This window comes from Gossypium arboreum, chromosome 2 (assembly GCF_025698485.1).
Source record: "Gossypium arboreum isolate Shixiya-1 chromosome 2, ASM2569848v2, whole genome shotgun sequence".
Taxonomy (NCBI): Eukaryota; Viridiplantae; Streptophyta; class Magnoliopsida; order Malvales; family Malvaceae; genus Gossypium; species Gossypium arboreum.
The window spans coordinates 21,243,041-21,265,207 of record NC_069071.1 but is presented as its reverse complement, the minus strand read 5'-3'; the positions used below and the strand labels follow the sequence as shown (position 1 = coordinate 21,265,207).

The 22,167-nt window shown below is 34.6% G+C and overlaps 1 pseudogene; it reads left to right on the top strand.

Moving 5' to 3' along the window:
• The first annotated feature begins 9,996 nt into the window (after positions 1-9,996).
• LOC108475393 (pleiotropic drug resistance protein 1-like) lies at positions 9,997-18,634 on the top strand (annotated as a pseudogene).
• Positions 18,635-22,167: the final 3,533 nt, after the last annotated feature.

Below are 22,167 nucleotides of genomic sequence, written 5' to 3'. Positions count from 1 at the left end.
TGGTTTATCTTGGGCATGTTTAGTTGTGTTTTGAATAGGTTAAATGATTGGTAATTGACTTTCTTAATGCCTAAGTGAATAGGAAATGGTAAACTTGAGTTTTAAGGTACTTTTGGGTGCACACGGTCTAGCCACACGAGCATGTGTCACACAAGGGTAACACACATAGGCGTGTGACCCAAGTCAGAGAGTTACACGGCCTGAGACACAGACATGTGTCACGGGCGTGTGAGGCACATGGCCTGGCCACACGGGTGTGTGACCCTTAAAATCAAAATTTTTGTAATTATTTCCTAAACTTTCAGAATTGTTTCAAATTAGTCTCTACCGATTTTTAAACTACTTTTAGGGTCCCATAGACTCGTAATAAAGGTTGTAAGAGTAACTTTTACTCTGATTTGGGGTGGATTAGCAAACCTAAATTAAGTGCATTCCACTAACATCATTAAAGATAAATTAAAAAGATAATCGTAAACAGAGTATGGACTAATACTCTGATGCTAATAATTGAAATAGTTTTGTATGTATCTGAATTCTGACATTCTTGAAGGGATAAATAGTGATAAAAGTGTAGATAGTGACAGATTAAGTTTAGTAATGTATAAATAGTGAGTGTAGACAGTGGAAGACCAAGTTTAGAAATGCATACCATAATTTATTATTCGAACGTATAAAAATCTAGCATGAAAGTATTAGATTGTCGTGACCTGTCCCTGCATATTGTACTGTTATTAATTAGTTTATATGTTGATTATGATTGAATTAATTGTTTGATTCGTTAGTAATGCCCGTGACCTTAATTTGATGGCGGAGGGGTTAGGGGCATTACATTTTGTCTCTTACAAAACCCCATTTATTCGACAAGTTTAAACTCAATATGAATGATTCTTCCTTAGGCAACTCAAGCATTGCGAGAGGAGGAGCTCTTATCTGGGCCCATGATGGAAATTAGATTATTGATACTTTTTGACATATCCCCAAAACTACTAGTGTTGAAGCTGAACTTTGGGCTCTAAGGGATGGTCTCTCATTAGCTCGGTAGTTGAATATTTCGAATCTTGAAGTTGAAGTAGATGCTACCACTGTGATTTGTTTCATGACATGTGATTCTATCTATTTAACAAATTGTTATCTCCATTTATTAATGAGTGCAAGATGGTCTTTCGTTCTATGAATTCTAGCTCTTTGCAACATTTTTTCATAAGAGGAACAAATGTGTTGATGCTTTGGCTTGCTTGGAAAGCAACTTCCAACCTTTCACACTGTCAAATTTCCTTTCTTTTAATGCTTTGTTTTGGGTTTGTTCTAATTCTCTGATTGTTTAACTCATTTATTGTTAGATGATGATCAAAGGATAGTTATGTATCGGACTCTAAACTAGTTGTTTTTAATAAATAATCGTTCCTTTTTCGAAAAAAAAAACTCAAATTTAAAATTGTTTTGAATAAGCCATTTATAATTTTATTGAATTGGTCAAACCTTCAATTGGTGAAACGACCAAAGAGTACCGTTCTTTCAATGTTTTTTTTTCTTATGTGGTATAGACCTAATACCTATATAAAAAATTAAAGGGTAAACCACACTGCTTGTCACTCTACGATAGCATTGTTCCTATTTTGATCACTTTAAATTTTTTTTGTCAATTTAGTCACTCTAATTAAGATAATTGTTTGAATTGGTCATTGCTATTAAAAATTTCATTAATCCACTAACGGGTTGTTGACGTGGTATTTTTTTTTATTTTTGACTAAGGCTAGGGACTTCTCTGTAACTAATGTAAAATACTTTTTTCGATTTATTTGCAACATAATACTAAAGCTCGTAATTTTTTTCTTTTTCCTTCTTATCGTTTGTTCAGAAAGAATGAAGTGAGAAATTGGTAAATTGGGGGGGGGGGGGGGGAGTTGACAATTGAGGTCTGTTGATGTTATCAATAAAAAAATCCCATTTTTCCAGGTTGATTTTGGGACGTGGGTTTCAACGTTGGAGTTCTTCATAAAGATTAGCCATATGTTATTTCTTTAACAAAAAAATGGCTCTTTTGCTTGCTTATTTACTTTAATTTACTATTTACCTTATTGTTTTGTATAGTAATTTTTGTTGATCATATGTTTAATAAAATTGAATTACATGTTAATTTTCCCTATGCAATGGTGGCTTTCCATTTTACTGCATCTATTTGTTTCATTGAAATTGTTTAATATGTTTATATATTGACAAACTATGTTTCATTGTGGTTGTGTTTATTTTCACTGTTCAGGTCGCACGTTAACGTATGGCTTATCATCATGTCCTTATCCATAAGGTTTTTTTGTGTTTAGGTTTTTGCTTTTGTTTTTTTTTTTTTTAAGAAGGGAAAAAAGAAAATTTACGAGCTTAAGCCTTATGGTGTATATAAACTAAACAAAAGGAAAATATTTTGAATTAATTATAAGAAGGTTTCTAACTTTAGTTAAAAGTAAAAAATATATACCACATCAACAATTCGTTAGTAAATTAATGGAATTTTTAGTGGATTCGAGCAATTATCTTAATTAAAGTGATTAAATTGATAAAAATTTTAGAGTGACTAAAATAAAATAACATTATTTTTTCACAAAAAATAACATTATTTTAAAGTGACATGTGGTATAATTTATTAAAAATTAAATAGTGTGGCCTAAGTTTATGATGTTTTTCAATGTGCAATTGTATACATAAACTTTAATTTGGTGCAATTATGCACATGAAACTCTAATCGTGGTTCAAATGTATACTTGAAACTTTAATTTTGATTTAATCATATACATTTAAAGAAATAAATGCATCATTTGTTTTTGAATTGGATAAATATAATTATTTATGTATGCAATATATAAACATAAAATGATGTTATATCAATAATTACGTTAATAATTTATAAGAATTGGATCAAATTAAATTTTCATGTATAAAATTACACATTAAACCATAATTCATGTATAATTTTAAGATTTATCCATTTTATAAACGTAATCACATTAATATTTATTTTATAAAATATACAAAGCTTTTTTAATCTAAATAACTTTTAGTTAAAAAATAAGTAACTCTATTTATGTATTTTTTTAAGTTTTAAATATTTATCTTAATGAATTATTAAGGCTTATTATACCTCCACCAACTTGAGACATATGATAGCATAATAAATTGCCTAAGAAATGCCCTCCACTCGCTACGGTCCAAATGATCATCAAACGCTAGCCACATGTTCCCCAGAAGGATGCCACCACTCTTTCCTTTAGACAACCTATCTCCTGTTGAGAACATGATTCTTTTGGCCAAACCCTACGTATATTCAACCACCTCATACCATGATTTAAAAAGAATGACAGAATGTGTCCCATCACGGACATCCTCCCCACGCATCCCATAATGATGGCTTGCTGGTGAATCCGTCACATTAATGCCACTTAACAAGAGACCTCGCCTATAAATAATCTCCATAACGATGAAGAAAGAATCGACTCTTCAATATTTTAACCTACGTTCTGTCACCTTGTTCTCAAGGTATCTCCACCATCACTGCCTCAACTAATAGTATTCTTCAGCTCTTTGCCTAGATAAGGTGAACCAGCCTCCACCTACATCACCACCCTCTCATTGTATCTCCTCCTTATTGATTCCACACATCAACAAGGCCTAATGCATATTTTAGTTGAACGTTTTTTGCCTCTATGCATGTGCCCTTCATAATTGTTTGAATCAGTGTAGGCATGTTTAGAGTATGTCTCATTTTTTTTACTCTCTGTTGTTCTACAATTCCGTCCAACGGCCAAATACAAAAAATCAAAGAACGCCATTGTTAAAAGAAGGAAACACAACACAAGTCAATAACAAATATACAATATAGGGGCTTTTACTTTTACTATGTTGAGCCTCCAAGAAGCTTGTTTTGATGATGCTTCAATATTGACTGCGCGTGTTTGTCGATTTTCTTACTCATGCATACACGCAAAAAGAAAGAGTGTTTATAATTTTCATATTCTTGTTACTTTTTTATTTTATAATTTTAATAGTTCTTATAATCTTTTTATAATTTAATATTTTTAATATTTAGATTTTTAAATAATATTTTACAATTTTAGTAAGTTTTGTAATTTTAAATAAATTTTTATGATTTTTCTATTTTTAAATATGATTCTAATTATGACATTATTGTGATATTATCATATAAAACGTGGTTTTATAATTGAGTAGGTACTCTAAATTTTTTTCAAATATCCAAAGGATTGAATTGATGAACAATAATATTAGAGACTAAAATAGATAAAAAAACTTTAAAAATGAAAGTGAGTAATAATTGTTAACAAAAATAAAGATTTTATTTAAATGCAAAATGATGAATAAAAACTGACTTGGTTATGATTAAGTATGTGGACTTAATAGAACTGAAGTAAAAGTTAAATGTTTGAAAAAGGATGAAGACATTAATCCGGATTTAAATGAGTAATATTTAAAAAAATGGTTAGGGTCTTAGCTCCAATTCCGTAGTTTGATTTTTGGTATTTCTTGAACAGCAGACATATGACTCAAACATAGTACAACTTTCATTGCAAATGACCTTTTTTTTTATTTAAAAAATTACTTTTAAATTATATTATTTTAATTTAAAAAGTTTTTTTGGTGTAAAAACAAAATAAAATAAAAAAAATAAAACCTAAATCAATATACTTTATTCAATCAACTTTCCTAAAGTTTGATCCATTTCTCTACTTGAATCTTGAATTGGATCCCGCAAATGTGAGTTGGCATACTGACTCGCCCAACAGATAGAAAGTCTTGTTAGTTTCTGATAAACTCTATGTTAATCCTTAGAACACAAAGAAGTTCCTATTTTTCCATATTCGCCATGCGACTATCCCAAAAAGGGTAGGCCATGAAGTATTGGCCCATATAAGCCATTCGTTATGCTTTAAGTTTTCCTCCACCCAGTTGAAAATATTATCATTTGAAAAGAACTGGTTTTGCCAACTTGGATGAGTAATGCTAAGCCAAATTTCTTTGATCGTGGAACAATCTCTAAGAGTATGTAGAACATCTTCTGTATTATGTCGGCACATCGGACAGAAGGTGCTGTGATTGAGTCCTCTTCGTGCTCTCTCTAGATTGGTGAGTAACCGTTGTTTACATGCTAACCATAGAAAAAATTGAATGCGTTGAGGACCTAGGTATTTCCAGATTACCTTCCATCTGGGATTCCGATTGTACAATGAGTTTATTGTTAACATCTGGTAAGCATTTTTTATTGTAAATTTTCCAGAAGAGGCAAGCATCCATTTAATTTCATCAGCCCCTGCTGAGTGGCGTGGAGGAGGTAAATCTAAATGCTCCAATGTTCCAAGCCCCTTCTGTCGTTGTCATATCTTTGAGTAGGCAATCATTTATGGGCCTAGTTGAATTTTGGACATGGTTAATCAATGGTCCAACTGTAGGAATCCAGCAATCCTTCCAGCGTCAAATTTTCGTTCCTGATTTAATCAACCAACAGATATTTTCCTTTAACATTGGCCAAATCTTCTCAAGTGCTTTCCATAATGCGGAGCTATTGTTCCTACTTATGTCCTCAGGAATTATTTCTTTCACTCCATATTTTGAGCGTAATACACGCGTCCATAAGATATGTTGATTAGAAATAAGATTAATTCCTAATTTTAGCAGGTAACCTCTATTTTGCTATTGTAGTCGTCTTAAGCCTAATCCACCGTATGTTCGGGGCTGGCATACTGTCCCCCAATCAACAAGTGCTAGTTTTCTGCCTCTCGTACTAGCTCCCCAAATGAACTGCCTTGCGAGACGTTCAATTTCATCACATACTCATTTTGGAATTTTTATGGATTGCATGAAATAATTAGGGATAGTTAAAAGAACTGATTGAACAAGGGTAAAACGTCCTGCAATGGATAATTGCTTTGCATCCCAGTTGCCTAGTCTTGACCGAACCTTATCAACAACAAATTTCATTGTGGATTTAGTGATTCGCTTGTGGAATAGAGGTATACCTAAATAATTTCCTAATTCTTGTACTTTCAAGTATCCCAAGATTCCGCCGAGTCTTTCGCTTAGATTGTCCTCTACCCCTTTTGAAAAAAATATTTTCGTTTTCCTTGTGTTAACACTATGCCCTGAGACACTGCAAAACTGATCAAGAATTTTCTTTAGGATTAAGCCATGTTTGATGTCTGCTTTTGAAAAAATCACCAAGTCATCCGCAAAGAATAAATGAGATAAGTTAGGCCCGGCTCTGGATAATTTGATCGGTGTCCATTCTTTTGAAGAGACGGATGATTGAATGCTCTACCCTAGCCATTCCATACATAGAACAAATAAATAAGGTGATAAAGGGCACCCTTGTCTAATACCTCTTGCAGGTTTAAATTTTTCAGTGGGTACCCTATTCCACATAACTTCATAGTAGTCGTTGTAATAGCTGACATGATAACTGTCCTCAGGTAGCCCGAAATTCCAGTAGCTTGGATAGATTTATCAATGAAGTCCCATCGAACTCTATCGTAGGCTTTTTCCAAATCAATTTTGATCGCCATCCATTTCTTATTTTTCTCACGCATTGAGTGAATGACTTATTGTGCTATGATAATGTTGTCGATAATGTTTCTTCCGGTGATGAACCCAGCTTGTTCTTGTGAGATTATTTTAGGAAAAATAATTTTGAATCTATTGGCAATTATTTTCATCACAAATTTATAAAGAACATTGCAAAGGCTTATTGGTCTAAATTAAGATATTTCTTCAGGTTGAGCAACCTTTGGAATAAAGACGATTAGTGTGTTATTAAGTTCTGGGTCAATGTGTCGTCCGCTGAAAACTCCTTTGACCCATGCACAAATTGCCTCTCCTATATTATCCCATTGATTCTGAAAGAAAAAGGCATGATATCAGTCGCTTCCGGGAGCTTTAAAGGGAACCATATCAAAAAGTGCTGCCTTGATTTCCTCATTTGTGACTTCTTTTTGTAGAAAATCGATGTTACTATCTTCTAATGGGGAAAATCAGCTAGGTGGCATTTCTCCTGATCTACCTGGATTTTCGCCATACAATTTTTGAAAAAAATTAACTGCTTCTTGTTGTATTTCATCTGGATCATATAGCCAATCTCCGTTTGTATTGCGGAGTGTCGTAATGCGATTGATTTTCCTTCTATTTATTGTCCGGCTATGGAAGAATTTTGTATTCCTATCCCCTAGCTTAAGCCAGTCACACCTAGATTTTTGCTTCCACAATTGTTCCTCATGGCTAAGAACATTCTCAAGTTCTTCTCTAATGCTCATTTCTTTCTGGGCTAGCGGATACGAGTTTCCAATTTCATTTTTACTGCACTTAAAGCTTTCATGAGTTTCTGCTTGCGAACTCCAATGTGCCTATATACATTTTTGTTCCAAAATTTGAGACTTTCAGTGAGTTGATTTAAAGAATTATACATGTCTCCATTGTAGCTCCACGATCCTTGGACTGTATTTGAGAAGTCCTGGTGTTGTGCCCATCCCGCGAGAAATCGAAACGGCCTTTCTCTAGGGAGGTTAAATTCCAGATTAATATTAACTAACAATGGCATGTAGTCCGATTTAATTCGAGTGGGATGTGTTATTGAACACTGAGGAAACGATTGGCACCACACTTCATTCCCTATCACTCGATCCAATCTCTCGAAAACTCCTCCTCGTTGCCATGTAAAAGAGGGTCCTTGAAAACCCAAATCCTGGAGATTGTTGGACTCAAGGAATTCGCCAAAGTATGGGCACTTTTTCCCTATAGAGCTTCCACCTTTTTTGTCTTTTTCGGAAAGTAGGGCATTGAAATCCCCTAAGGCCATCCAAGGGGTATTATCAGATGGTATAGTTGCTTTTAAGGCTTCCCATAAATTCTTCCTTTTGATGGGATTAGGATTTCCATAGACAATGACAGTTAGGATAGAGTGTATTAGCCCCCCACTACGAATTTTAACAAGAGTAAATTGAGGGTGATTTTGAATTATTTCAAGTTGAATTGTATCCTTCCAACCGACCCAAATTCCACCAGAAAAACCTTTTGCTTCAATACGATGTGAATGTTGGAATCCTAATTTGGCTATAATGTCATCTGCCTTACGACCACTCACTTTAGGTTCTAAAAGACCAATAATGTCCAGTCTAAAATCCATATTATATTCTCTAAAGATGCGTGGAAATTTAGTATTTGCGCATCCTTGGCAGTTCCAAACAAAAAATGATAAATTTAAATTTAACTGAGAATTCATCGTAGATGATTTAAAGGGGCCATACTAAATTAATGTTGCTGCCGTGTGGCATTCTGGGTTTCTCTGCATCCGATTCCTAAAAAGGTTTTTAAACACCCCAACCCCATCCCTTAGAAAGAAAAAGGTAGCCCCGAAGAAAGGAAAGAGCGAGATGGTGGTTTTTGTTGTTCCCGCGAAGCGAAGATCATTCGCCAAGCGAATGAAGTGGGTCAACCTCTTTTTTTTTTCGGCCAAACACTTTTTCTCGCTGGTCGAGCTTTCTCATTTGCTTCGTTAAGAAGTCCTTGTTTGACTTGCTCTTGCAATAGCTCTACCATATTGGTGATAGAATCTGCCAGAGGAACTTTGGGAGGTGACGTTTTGAATGGGCTATCTTTATTACGAATTACTCTTTTGAGTTTTTGGCCCTTGGAATTGTTATTTATTTTCCCTCCAGTGGCGCATGTTGAAGATGTGTTCTTCTTTGGCCCTATTTTATTTTTGAATTGCCCTCCTTGAATTTCCCCCAAAGCACCATTTTTTTTAACGTTACTATTGAATGTTTAGATGGGTCTAACACTCCAATAGTTGGGGTTACGTAACTTCCAGCATCCTATCAGTAGTGGAGCTTTGACTCTGTTGTGAACCCAAAGTTGCTACTGATTGTGTGACATGAATTTTCCCTTCACATTGCACCGTATTGGTTATTTGGCCTTCCGTTCTGCTCATCACTGAGTTTTCTTCCAAATGTTGAGTCTGGGAAGCATTTGTGAAATTTATGTCTTCTCTTATGGCTCCATCAACTTCTGCCCCCTTTTTTGTATTATTTTTATTTTGTAGTGGATCTGATTGACTGTGGTCTCCTGGGTTGTACTTGTTTTGGTTTTCCTTAATGGGTGCCTTAGATTCTTTAATCTGGAAATAATTTTGATTATGCACACCTAGGCTTGATATAATTTCTTTACCAGGCCTTTTCCGAATTTGGCCTATAGGTGGTCCTCCATTCGGTGTTACCAAGGACTTTTCAGCAGACCTTGACTCCTTTTGGGTTTCATGGATCCTTCTCATGGACCCATTATCATGTAGATTTGGTTCGTCGTTTAGGGTTTTCAGTGCTTGAAATTGAGAGCTTCCAAGTCCCTTCTCTCTAACGGCGCTGTTGGTGTTACTCTTTCCTTTTGACCATCGCCGATTCCTTCTTTCCACAATCATCAAAGGCCCATAAGCGTCGGATTTATCAGCGCCGTTGCTTCCTCCTGAATCAGGTCTGACTTCTTGGATTAGTTCGTGCTCCTTACTGCCTTATCCCATCTCTTGTTGTTCAATCGTTGTCTTGGTGCAAATATCCTGTGTATGCCCATAATGGCCGCAAGAGAAACAAACCGTGGGTAAGTATTCATACTTGACTTTTTGCAGTAATCCATTGATAAAAACATGAGATATGAGAGCCTTCCCAAGATTCACATAGACCGCCATTCTTGCAAACCTTCCCCGAACGCCGTTATCAGTTTTAAAATCCAATTTTGCAACCCTTCCTATTATTCCCCCTATTTCTCAGAGTATTTTCCTTTTGTACATGTGCCCAGGCAAATCGGGTAGCCTTATCCAAGCCATGACCATATTCGGGTAGGGCTGCGAAGGACTGAAATCCATATGAACAGTTAAGTATTGGCCATATACTACCCATGGCGCTTGACTTAATACCTTCTCACAATCGGCTGGATTCTGGAACTTGGCTAAGTAGTAGCCGTTTTCGATGTCCATTAAACAAAACGGTTGACTCGGGCGCCATAAAGAATGGATCTTGTTTGTAGAGTTGCGTATCCGATGTTTCTACCTAATAACTTTATAACCACGGTATGTTCCATATCTTTTATGAGTATTTGGTTAATCCGGTCAAAGAAAGCCGGTATACCGTTGACCGAGGATCTGACAATATCTCCGTCAAGAATATCTAGGTCATCATCGTCTTCTTCTTTAGATGATGGTTCTACTTTTTCGTCTCCTCTTAAGCCTGTACCCATGAGGCGATCTTTCCAGGACCTAGGTCTGTCTGGAGCCGAAACAGCGTCCATGGCCACATCTGCATTGCCTTCTTGATTATTGATTATTTCAATTCTTGATAGTCGACTATCTCTTCTCCCTTCTCCAATTTTCTCTCGCTCTTCAGACTCCATTCACAAATTTCTATCAATTTAAAAAGTTAATAATATAAACTATAAAGACAAATTTAAGATTAAATTTGAATTTTAATGAATGTAAAGAAAAGCAGCATAATATGATGCCCCACGTGTCAATGAAAGGAAGTCCCTTTGAACCTTCCTCTTATTAAATTGTATGTAATGAAAAAAAGAAGTCAATTCCCAGTCTTTCTTACTACTCTCATTCCTTGTTCTTCAAGGTGTGTTGTTATTATTATTATTATTATTATTATTACTTTAGTCCTAGAATGACATCATTGGTGATCTTTTAATAATTTGTTATTTCTTATCTTTTTTATTTTTGCTAATATTAAATATTTTGTAATGTTTATTTCAACTCTTTAGATTCAAATTTCTATTATTTTAAAGTTAGAATTAATAGAATTTATTAGTAATGTTTATTTTACTTGCTTCTAATTTTAATCCATAATATTATTTATTGATTTATGTTATTATGCAAAAGCACAACAAAATGTTATCATTTAGGTAAAGTGAAATTTACCTTAAAATAAATTATTGAAAAAAATTAATAGTAGCTGGTACTTAAATACGTTAAAAACACTCAATAGATTTTTTCTTCTTTCCATTAAAGTATCCATAGCTCAGCAATTATGTCATCTAAGCATATTACAAGATCATCCATTTTGTGCATTTGCTTCGTTTATGGTTATAAATCAATGGATTAGGATATTCTTAAAATATGGTTATAAATCAATTTGGAAATCCATTGCTAAATTTTAAACACGTTAACTTTCGACACCCTATCAACGGTTAAAGTATGTTTGGTGAATATAAGCATGGTTTCAAGATGTTGGTGATTTAAATATGTTGAGATTAACAGTAAAAGAGGAAAAGTAAAAGACAAATAATATTCCATAACTCAATCCATGCAAAACAAAGGTGGAAAATTTTGAAGTTTGACATATGAAAGAGAAAGAAGGGCGGCCAGCAACCATGCATTGCCATTGCCCTTACTCCTTATATATATGCCAAACATTAGTTTTGTTGCAACAGGCTCTCCCTTTTAACTTCATTCTCATTTCTTTTCCTTCTTTCATTGGGAAGGATCAAGTATTGATATTGTTTTGGGTAATGGAGGGCGTTAATATTTATGAAGCGAGTAGTAGTTTAAGGAGAAGTATAGGCTCTGGTAGTTCTTCCATATGGAGGAACAATGGCGTCCAAGTTTTCTCGAGATCTTCTCGAGATGAAGACGATGAAGAAGCTTTAAAGTGGGCTGCACTTGAGAAACTACCCACTGTTGCTCGTCTAAGGAAAGGTATATTGGCCAGCTCTCAAGGTGGTGCCAATGAAATCGATGTTCTAGATATTGGATGGCAAGAAAGGAAGGCTTTGCTTGAGAGGTTGATCAAAGTTGCTGAGGAAGATAATGACAAGTTTTTATTCAAGCTCAAGAATCGTATCGATAGGTATGGAATTTTTGTGTTTTTAATGTTTGCAGGAGACAAACTCACACTATGCCTATTGAATGGAATAGAGTAACAAATAGAGTCATAAGAGAGACTGTAAAAGATTATTTCAGAAAAAAAAATGATTTGTAAAAGAAAAAGTTGTAGCTGAAGATTCATTCAATAGTTCCCGAACAGTGAAAATTTTGAACCAAACATAATGTCTGTTTTTGCATTGGAAATCCTCAGGGTTGGCATCGATCTTCCCACAATTGAAGTCAGATTCCAACGTCTAAATATTGAAGCTCAAGCTTACGTAGGAAGCGATGCTTTGCCTACAGTTATTAATTTTGTCACTAATATATTTGAGGTACGTTCCAACCTGGGATGGAATTACATTTTTCTTTGATCATTTCATTTCGAAATATTTAATAATTATAGTTTAAATTTAAATGTAATTCTAAAAAAATTAAAATAATTAAGATAAAGATAAATACTAATCCCTACGCTTCCTAGAGGAGCCGAAACACACAGGAATCACCTTAATGTTTGTTTCCTGACATTCAATTTGTATTGTGATTAAAGAGCTGCTTGATTGAGATGGGCATTCTTTCTAGTAGAAAGAAAAAGCTGACAATCCTCAAAGACGTCAGTGGAATCATTAAGCCCGGCAGGTAACATGAAGATTTGATTTTTACTGATAAATTTAAAGTTTGGGTCCCATGAAATTAATCAAGTTTTTTTTCTTCAGGATGACATTGCTTTTGGGTCCTCCAAGTTCTGGGAAAACCACTCTCTTGTTGGCTTTAGCTGGGAAGCTTGATACTGCTCTTAAGGTGCTCTACAAAAGTTCACTTTGGTTCAATGCGTTGGATGTTGTCTTTAATTTTATTTATAATTATCAAGTTAAATTCTCTTGAAGTGTTCTGGGACAGTGACCTACAATGGGCATGAGATGAATGAGTTTGTGCCCCAGAGAACAGCTGCCTATATTAGTCAACATGATCTTCATATAGGAGAAATGACAGTGAGGGAAACTTTGGCCTTTTCTGCGAGATGTCAAGGCGTTGGAGATCGTTACGGTTAGTTTTGTTTGATTTTCGACCATTCTTATTTGGTATTTCACATTTTCTTTATTCTACAGAGCATGAAAGTTTGTTGTTTTGGGTGTTTACAGATATGTTGGCAGAATTATCAAGAAGAGAAACAAGCAAATATTAAACCTGATCCTGATATTGATGTCTTCATGAAGGTAAGAACCAATTAATATTATTTTTATGTTTCAATTGTAGAAAGAATTAAACTAGTGGTCTTGATTCACTTCACTTTTAAAATTTCAGGCAGCAGCAACAGAAGGTCAAGAGGCAAATGTTATTACAGATTACATTCTAAAGGTAATGTTAAAGAAATCTGAAATATATCCAAGCACTAAGATAAATATATATATACTTATTGAACTCCTTTGGCATGAAATTTTCAGGTTTTAGGATTGGAAATATGTGCAGACACTATGGTAGGTGATGAAATGTTAAGGGGTATATCTGGTGGACAAAAGAAGCGTGTCACCACAGGTAACTGATAAAATCAATTAAACCATTGGTTCCATTACCAAAGGAGCCTCAATTTTTTATCATGCAATCCATTTCTGTCAATGAAATTAGGTGAAATGCTGGTTGGACCGGCAAGGGCACTATTTATGGATGAGATATCTACTGGTCTAGATAGCTCTACAACTTTCCAGATTGTGAACTCCCTCAAGCAAACTGTTCATATCCTTAACGGAACTGCAGTCATTTCTCTTCTCCAACCAGCACCAGAGACTTATGATCTTTTCGATGACATTATTCTCATTTCCGATGGCCGGATAGTATATCAGGGTCCTCGTGAACACGTGCTGAGCTTCTTCGAATCTATGGGCTTCAGGTGTCCTGAAAGAAAAGGCATTGCAGACTTCTTGCAAGAAGTAAGTCTTGACATTGGTTTTCTTTTTGTTTTTTTATTGGGACAAAGTTCCTTTTATATCATATTACCTAACTTTCTTCATTACAGGTTACATCAAGGAAAGATCAAATGCAGTATTGGGCACGTAGAGATCAACCTTACAGGTTTGTCACGACCGATGAGTTTGCTGAGGCATTTCAATCTTTCCATGTTGGATTGCAACTTGAAGATGAACTTCAGACTCCATTTGAGAAAACAAAGAGCCACCCCTCTGCTTTGACAACCAAAAAATATGGTGTTGGAAAGTGGAAGTTGCTGAAAGCTTGCGTCTCAAGGGAGTTTCTGCTAATGAAGAGAAACTCTTTTGTCTACATCTTCAAGTTTATTCAGGTGAGTGCTAAAGAAAGTTGATTCTTGCACTGTAATTGTAATGGTTTTTATAACAAGAAAATGACTAACTTCCTTTTTGTTTTTTTCTTTCATTACTAGCTTACATTTATGGCAATAGTTACTATGACTCTCTTTTTGAGAACTGAGATGAACCGAGATTCAATTGCTGAGGGAGGAATCTATATGGGGGCCATTTTTTTTGGCTTGATTATGGTCATGTTTAATGGAATGTCTGAGCTTTCTATGACCATTGCTAAGCTTCCTGTCTTTTACAAGCAAAGAGACCTGTTATTCTTTCCTGCATGGGTATATGCTCTACCATCATGGATACTCAAGATTCCCATCACATTTGTAGAAGTTGCCCTATGGGTATTTCTCACCTATTATGTCATCGGATTTGATCCAAATGTTCAAAGGTAAACAAATGAAATGGAAATAAAATTTTAGATGGAACCTTAAGTAGCAGTGTACATATGTATATAGTTTCTTATTAGCTCATGATCCAAATTGATGTGTAAGCAACTTGTCTGGTGCAGGTTTTTTAGGCAATACTTCGCATCGTTCTCGCTAACCAGATGGCTTCGGGGTTGTTTCGCTTCATTGCAGCAACTGCTAGAAACATGATTGTTGCTAACACTTTTGGCTCATTTGCTTTGCTCGTACTTTTTGCATTGAGTGGCTTTGTCCTATCACGAGGCATGATAAGTCTTAGACACGTCATCAGACTTCAAACTTTTATTGAAAATTAAACTTTTCTTTTTCTAATCCATTTTCTTTTGTTAATGTCACAGATGACATAAAGAGCTGGTGGATATGGGGTTACTGGATTTCTCCTATGATGTATGGACAAACCGCATTGATGGTTAATGAATTCCGTGGGAACCAGTGGAGTCATGTAAGGCTTGGAATTTGCAATGTTTATGGTTTTGCTTTTATCCTTGAACAATCATCTGATTATATGTTATTTCATATCGAAGTCTCTTCCGGGTTCAACCGAAGCAGCAGGAATCGATGTTTTGAAGTCCAGGGATTTCTTTCAAGAACCAAAATGGTATTGGATAGGTGTAGGAGGATTGATTGGTTTCATAATATTGTTCAACTTTTTTTTCACTGTGGCTCTCACCTTTCTAAATCGTGAGTATAGCTTTGTCTATTTAAAACTTATTCCTCTTCATAATGGAGAGCTAATCTTTTACATTTTATCAAATAATCATGCAGCATTTGGGAGTTCAAGGGCTGTAATTTCAGAACAAACGGAAAGCCATGAACAAACCGATGGAGTTGGAGTTGGTGGAAGCATACAGTTAACAAACAATGAAAGTAGCTCAAATAATGTAACTAGCTCAGGTATTAGAACTCACTTATATTTGTATCCGTGTTTTTGTTTACAGGGCATTAAGTAGAATACTGATCCAATTGATATGCAGCGATTCGAGAGGAGGTTCAAAGAAGCATCTCATCGAAGTCCTCGTCTGTGACTGAGGCAACTATCGGGACCATTGCCATCAAGAAAAAGGGCATGGTTCTTCCATTTGAGCCACATTCCATCACATTTGATAACGTTGTTTATTCTGTTGATATGCCGCAGGTAACATAAGGTTCCGTGTATAAATTCTATATATGTTCAATGGTTGGATTATATTCTGTTTGTTGTTAATGTGCTCTACAGATATAAAAGTTTGTTCGATTCATTTAAAAATTTCAGGAAATGAAAGAACAAGGTATTAATGAAGATAGGTTGGTGCTACTGAAGGGTGTTAGTGGTGCTTTCAGACCAGGCGTTCTTACAGCTCTAATGGGTGTTAGTGGTGCGGGCAAAACCACTCTTATGGATGTGCTTGCTGGTAGAAAAACCGGTGGTTATATAGATGGGAACATCACTATTTCAGGTTTCCCGAAGAAACAAGAAACATTTGCTCGAGTATCTGGATACTGTGAACAAAATGATATTCACTCTCCTCATGTCACAGTGTACGAGTCTTTGCTCTATTCTGCTTGGCTTCGACTACCTGCTGAAGTTAAAGCTGAAACTAGAAAGGTTGGCATTCATCTTTAAGCTATTTCTTGTCTCTAAATATTTTTTGATATATGTCTAGAGGTTTCTACTAAGATAATCCAGTAGACACAATTCGATCATGAACTCCAAGGACTTATAAAAGTTGAGAAGTTCTTAGTTTTGACACCCCTTCATTGCCTACTGATAGAGTCCAACAAAATAACCCATTTTTCTTAATGATCATTTTGGTATGGCTTAAGTTAATGCTTTTGTTTCCAGATGTTCATTGAGGAAGTCATGGAACTCGTGGAATTGAATCCGTTAAGGCAAGCAATAGTTGGTTTACCTGGTGTAAATGGTTTATCAACTGAACAGCGAAAGAGGCTTACAATTGCAGTTGAGCTTGTGGCAAACCCTTCGATCATTTTCATGGACGAGCCAACTTCAGGGCTTGATGCAAGAGCCGCGGCAATTGTTATGAGAACAGTTAGGAACACAGTGGACACCGGAAGAACAGTTGTATGTACTATTCATCAGCCAAGTATTGACATATTTGAAGCATTTGATGAGGCAAGGAACTTGAAAATCAATTAAAAAAGAATTTACTGTGCTTTTGTTGGTTCTTCATACGAGTTTATATATTAATAAAACATGTAATTGCAGCTATTCCTTATGAAGCGAGGAGGACAAGAAATATATGTCGGGCCATTAGGACACCATTCTAAGCACCTTATCAAGTACTTCGAGGTATGATGAAATGAAGAACCTCAAATTAAAAAATTTAATATACGTTATTTATTTAACACTATAGTGTTCATCTTTCTACAGGGAATTCAAGGAGTTAGCAAAATCAAAGATGGATATAATCCCGCGACTTGGATGTTAGAAGTTACCACAACAGCGCAAGAATTAGCTTTAGGTGTTGATTTTACTGATATCTACAAAAATTCAGATCTGTACAGGTAATGATAAGATACTCAGACTTGACCTTGCAACAAAAAGTTATATGGTGGTCCAGTTAAGTACTTTAATTCAGCACAAGATCGACATCGGAGATAACTAACTCAAATTTGATACTAATGTATGCCATTTGTTCAGGAGAAACAAAGTTCTTATTGAAGACTTAAGCAAGCCTGCTCCTGGTTCAAAGGAACTCCATTTTCCAACTCAATACTCTCAGTCATTCTTGACTCAGTGTGTAGCTTGCTTATGGAAGCAACACTGGTCATATTGGCGCAACCCACCATATACCGCTGTTAGATTTCTTTTTACAACTGTAATAGCATTGATGTTTGGGACAATGTTCTGGGACCTGGGCTCAAAAATGTAAGCTAGAAGTCAAAACCAAAAAAGCTGAAGCTTCAAAGTTGGTTTCAATTAACTTCTTTTAACTGTCATATTGTGGAATATTACAGGAATAGGGGACAAGATTTAACCAATGCAATGGGTTCAATGTATGCTGCTGTACTTTTCCTTGGCGTCCAAAATTCTTCATCTGTGCAGCCTGTTGTTGCTGTTGAAAGAACGGTCTTTTATCGAGAAAGAGCTGCTGGAATGTATTCTGCCATGCCATATGCCATTTCGCAGGTAAAGTTTCAGTGATTTGGAAAACTTGTAAAAGTTTCAAAATGGTTAAGAAAGTTAAACAAACTTCCATTCTTGTAAATTGTAGGTCATTATTGAGATGCCTTACATTTTTATTCAAGCTGCTACGTATGGCCTAATAGTCTATGCTATGATCGGATTCGAGTGGACCGCTGCAAAGTTCTTCTGGTATCTCTTCTTCATGTACTTTTCCTTATTGTACTTCACCTTCTATGGCATGATGGCCGTTGCTGTTACGCCAAACTACCACATTGCGTCAATTGTTTCTGCTGCATTCTACGGAATATGGAACCTCTTTTCAGGGTTCATCATCCCACGACCGGTAAGTTTTTTTCTTTCATCATGTGATTTTCCATTTTTCAAGTTCATATAGATTTCTTGAAAAGTTTTTTAACTTGTTGGATTTTGCAGAGCATGCCTGTATGGTGGCAATGGTACTATTGGGCTTGTCCAGTAGCATGGACCTTGTACGGATTGTTTGTTTCTCAATTTGGAGATATAAAAACACCCCTTGAAGATGGAGACTTTGTTGGTCAGTCAGTGGAACAATATTTGAGAAGTCGATACGGTTTCAGACATGATTTTCTGGGAGTTGTAGTAGCTGTAATTCTTGGTTTCGCTGTTCTATTTGCTTCCATCTTTACTGTGTCCATTAAGCTCTTTAATTTCCAAAGACGTTAGAATTTATGATTTCCATCTTTGAACTGTTTAAGGTCGAGTTTTTATTTATTAATTTTATGCCATTTTAATTTTTGTAACATACAAATTCTTTCATTGTAACTGGAGATTTTGTTGTAATAAAATATGAAATAGTGAAATCCCTTTATATATATAAAATAAAGAGTGAATTACAGTAAGCCAGAAACAAGATTAGAAATAGATGGTAAAAAAATTATGTAATCAAATTTGATCAACAATTGTAATAGGAACAATATCAAACACAAGACCTAAACGGCTTATTAAATATAAATGTTACAAAATCTTCACCTAAATCAAAGGCGGACTATAAGAAACTTGGAAGCCACGTGGCTGCTGTGAAACCTACCCAAAACAATTTCTTGTCAAATCTTTTTACATCAAAAAGCTCTCCTTAGGACTGAATACAACCACCTCCAATCACATCCTACAATAACTTTACCTTTGCCCTGACCTAAAAGGGTACTCTTTTGGTGAAGCCTACACTCGTATAAACCTTCTCTGCCAGTACCAAGAGGGCCTATGAATATTATTCTAACTCTTTGTAATTGTAGTAGCTGTCAGACTATTGTGTGAATCACTTGCAATCTCTTTTCACCAAACCTTGTCTTAACAATTAGTTACACAATAAAAACACACCTTCAAAATCATAACTTTTTTACTTAGGGGCGTAACATCACGAAATTAGGTGTCTTGGACCCTGCCAACATCTTTTGCAAATACTATGAACTGTTTAAAAACTTTGTACAGAAGATTATATAATTTTAGATTCTAGAAAAAGTTTTATTATAAAAAGAGAGACTATTATTTTTTACTTTGCTATTAGCACTATACTAACAAGAAAGTTTTTAGTGATCCCCTTATATAAGGTGTATTAACGAAACTTTATTTTTTAATTTGTTGACTCACTTTTTTCTAATTTAAATAAAAAAATGAAAAAAAAAATTTACTATCCCCAACACTCCTCTAAACAACAATAAAAGGAGATGAACGGGACAAAGAATCAAGAAAGATGAAGAACAACAAATTCGAGTGAATTAAATATTGTAATTCAATTGTTTATTACTTTTTCACCAAATCTGATTTTAATTGCAAGGATTAACTCTCAAAGCAAGAGGAGAGTAGAGGAGAGTAAATTTGCTTAACTACTTGAATTTTTTTTTCTTTATTATTTTTGGACTGTCTAACGTATAATAACAATAAGAAAATTCATTAACAATTAGACTAAAATTAAAATTAAATAAATAAATTACGCTACTTTTAATTTCCATAAATTATAAAATCACCAAAAAATAATTTATGATATTAATGAAATCATAATTCCGCCCCTGCTCTTACTCCCTTAACACCATCCAATGTAACTGTCTACAATAAGCAAATAAGCCAAGATGGTGGAACTAGTCCATCTTCCAAAAGCTTTAAGTATTAATGTACTGCTTAGTTGAAGTGTTGGAAACAATACCTCAGTATTCATGGTTCTTTTAAGGTATCATCTGTATGAGAAAGAATTTAGGTGATAGAGAAAATCTAACTACCAATACTATTGAAGTGCTTTAATTTTCAAAATCTTTGTGCCATTTTCCATAGGAAGACTGCCTTTAGGTAAAGGCTTGTGTAATTTATAAGCTACCATGAATTTTATGCATTTATTTATATGTCGTAAATTCGAGTTGGTTAATTTTAGGTTTACATTAACTACTTTGTGATGATTATATCTTTATCATTTACTCGAATACAATTTTAAAAGATGTCTTAGAGAAGATATATAAATACATAGTTCAAGTTGATATTTTAGTCTTAAATTATAAATTTGACCAAAACACGCTTTTGATTATATCACAATCATATTTAGCAACTACATATGATCATGACTTAAATAAGCCAAATTAGCTATCATCTTCTTCATTCAACTGTTTCTACCAGCAGTAGCCATGGTTAAGGTTTTTTCAAACTCCCAAGCTCGATTTTAAGTGCTCCCTAGCCCCGTTTTTAAAGTTCTTTACATTTTTGAAATCCCGGTAACTTGGTTAAGCTTATTCTAGCAATAATTTAACCTAGGGTTTATATTTGGAAAAATACCCATAGGTGAAATGTGTTTATTTTGATGTTTTATGGTAGAATATGAAACCTGAAATTGTGTTAAACAACTTTTACTAAGTGATTTTATGTGAAAACGAGTAAAACGACATAATTGGTAAAAAAACCTAATGTTCATAAGTACATGTTAGAGTGCGAATTTGATATTGCTATAGAAGGGAAAAATGATCAGCATGTAATAAAACATAAGGAAATAGGATGAATTTTAATTTACGATCCTAGGGGCAAAAATATAATTTTGACAAAGTTTAGGGGTAAAATTGTAATTTTTCCAAAATATGATTTTGGGTTAATTTGAATAATGTGAGTCCTAATTAGGCTATATTTGAAATGATAGATCAAGAAAAAATCAAAATTTAGGCTAAAATCAAAAAATATCAGGTTGTGGACAAAATGGTAAAAATGGCCATTTTCGCATACGAGGTAAGTTCATATGATTTTTAATAATGCAATGTGTAATTTAATGTTATTGCCTTGATATTAAATGAGATGTAAGTCCATGTGTAAATGTGGTAACATAATTGTCATTTTAAGTAATTTAATGATATTTATTTGATATGATGATTATTATCATGAAATATTATGCTTCGTGGTTATTATTGAGTAACATGCAAATTATGTGAGCTACCTGATAAATATGAAATGCTACCAAGCATCGGTTCCAACATTCCGTGGAAGACGACAAAGATGTGTGATCGAGGAAAAATCTCGTTTGAACCTTGGGAATAGATTAGGATACAAGTGACATGTCACTAGGATATTTGAGTTCCGAACTTGTTGAGTTGAGTCCGAGTTCGTGAGATGTAACTAGGCATCTAAACTCGTTGAATTGAGTCTGAGTTCACTTATGGATGCGCACACCCAAGCTTATTGAGTTGAGTCCGAATTCACTTATGGGTGGTTTACATGGTAGCTTGGCTACACATATATTCCGCAGGCTATTGAGTTTTTCTAGCTGTGGGCATGGCACTTATGTGCATGCATTCCATGTATCCGATTATATTCCGAGTGTTTAACGGGTAATTTGGCGAAGTATTCGTTGATGATCCCAATGAGATAAGCCATTGGTGAGTATGTCTTTGAGTTATGTTACAAGTTGTACAGGTATGTACACTAAACTTATGTGTGATGCCTTGACATGTGATGATCTATGATGTATATAGTATTTGGTGAATATTATGAAAATGACATGATTTGGAATAAGTCCTTGATACTTGATGACATTGAGATTATGGATTTATGCTTATGAAGCATAATTATGTGTTCTTACCATTATGAATAAAATGATATTGTATGGATTTGGTGAATAATAGTAATGAATGAGTAAATTTAGCCTTGGCAGTTTTGGGTTACTATAGTGGTGCAAATTTGGAAATTCACCATAAATTGTGGAAATTGAATTAGGGGTTGAATAAAATATGAGGTTAAAGCCCAATGAGCCTAGCTTCACAAAGAAGAAACGGTATATGCAATCAAAATTTGTATTATGAGATATTTAAATTGTTGTGAGACAGAGTCTGAATGACTTCGTGATCCCCTGTTCCGATTTGAGAAAATCATTAAAAATTGTATAAAAATAAT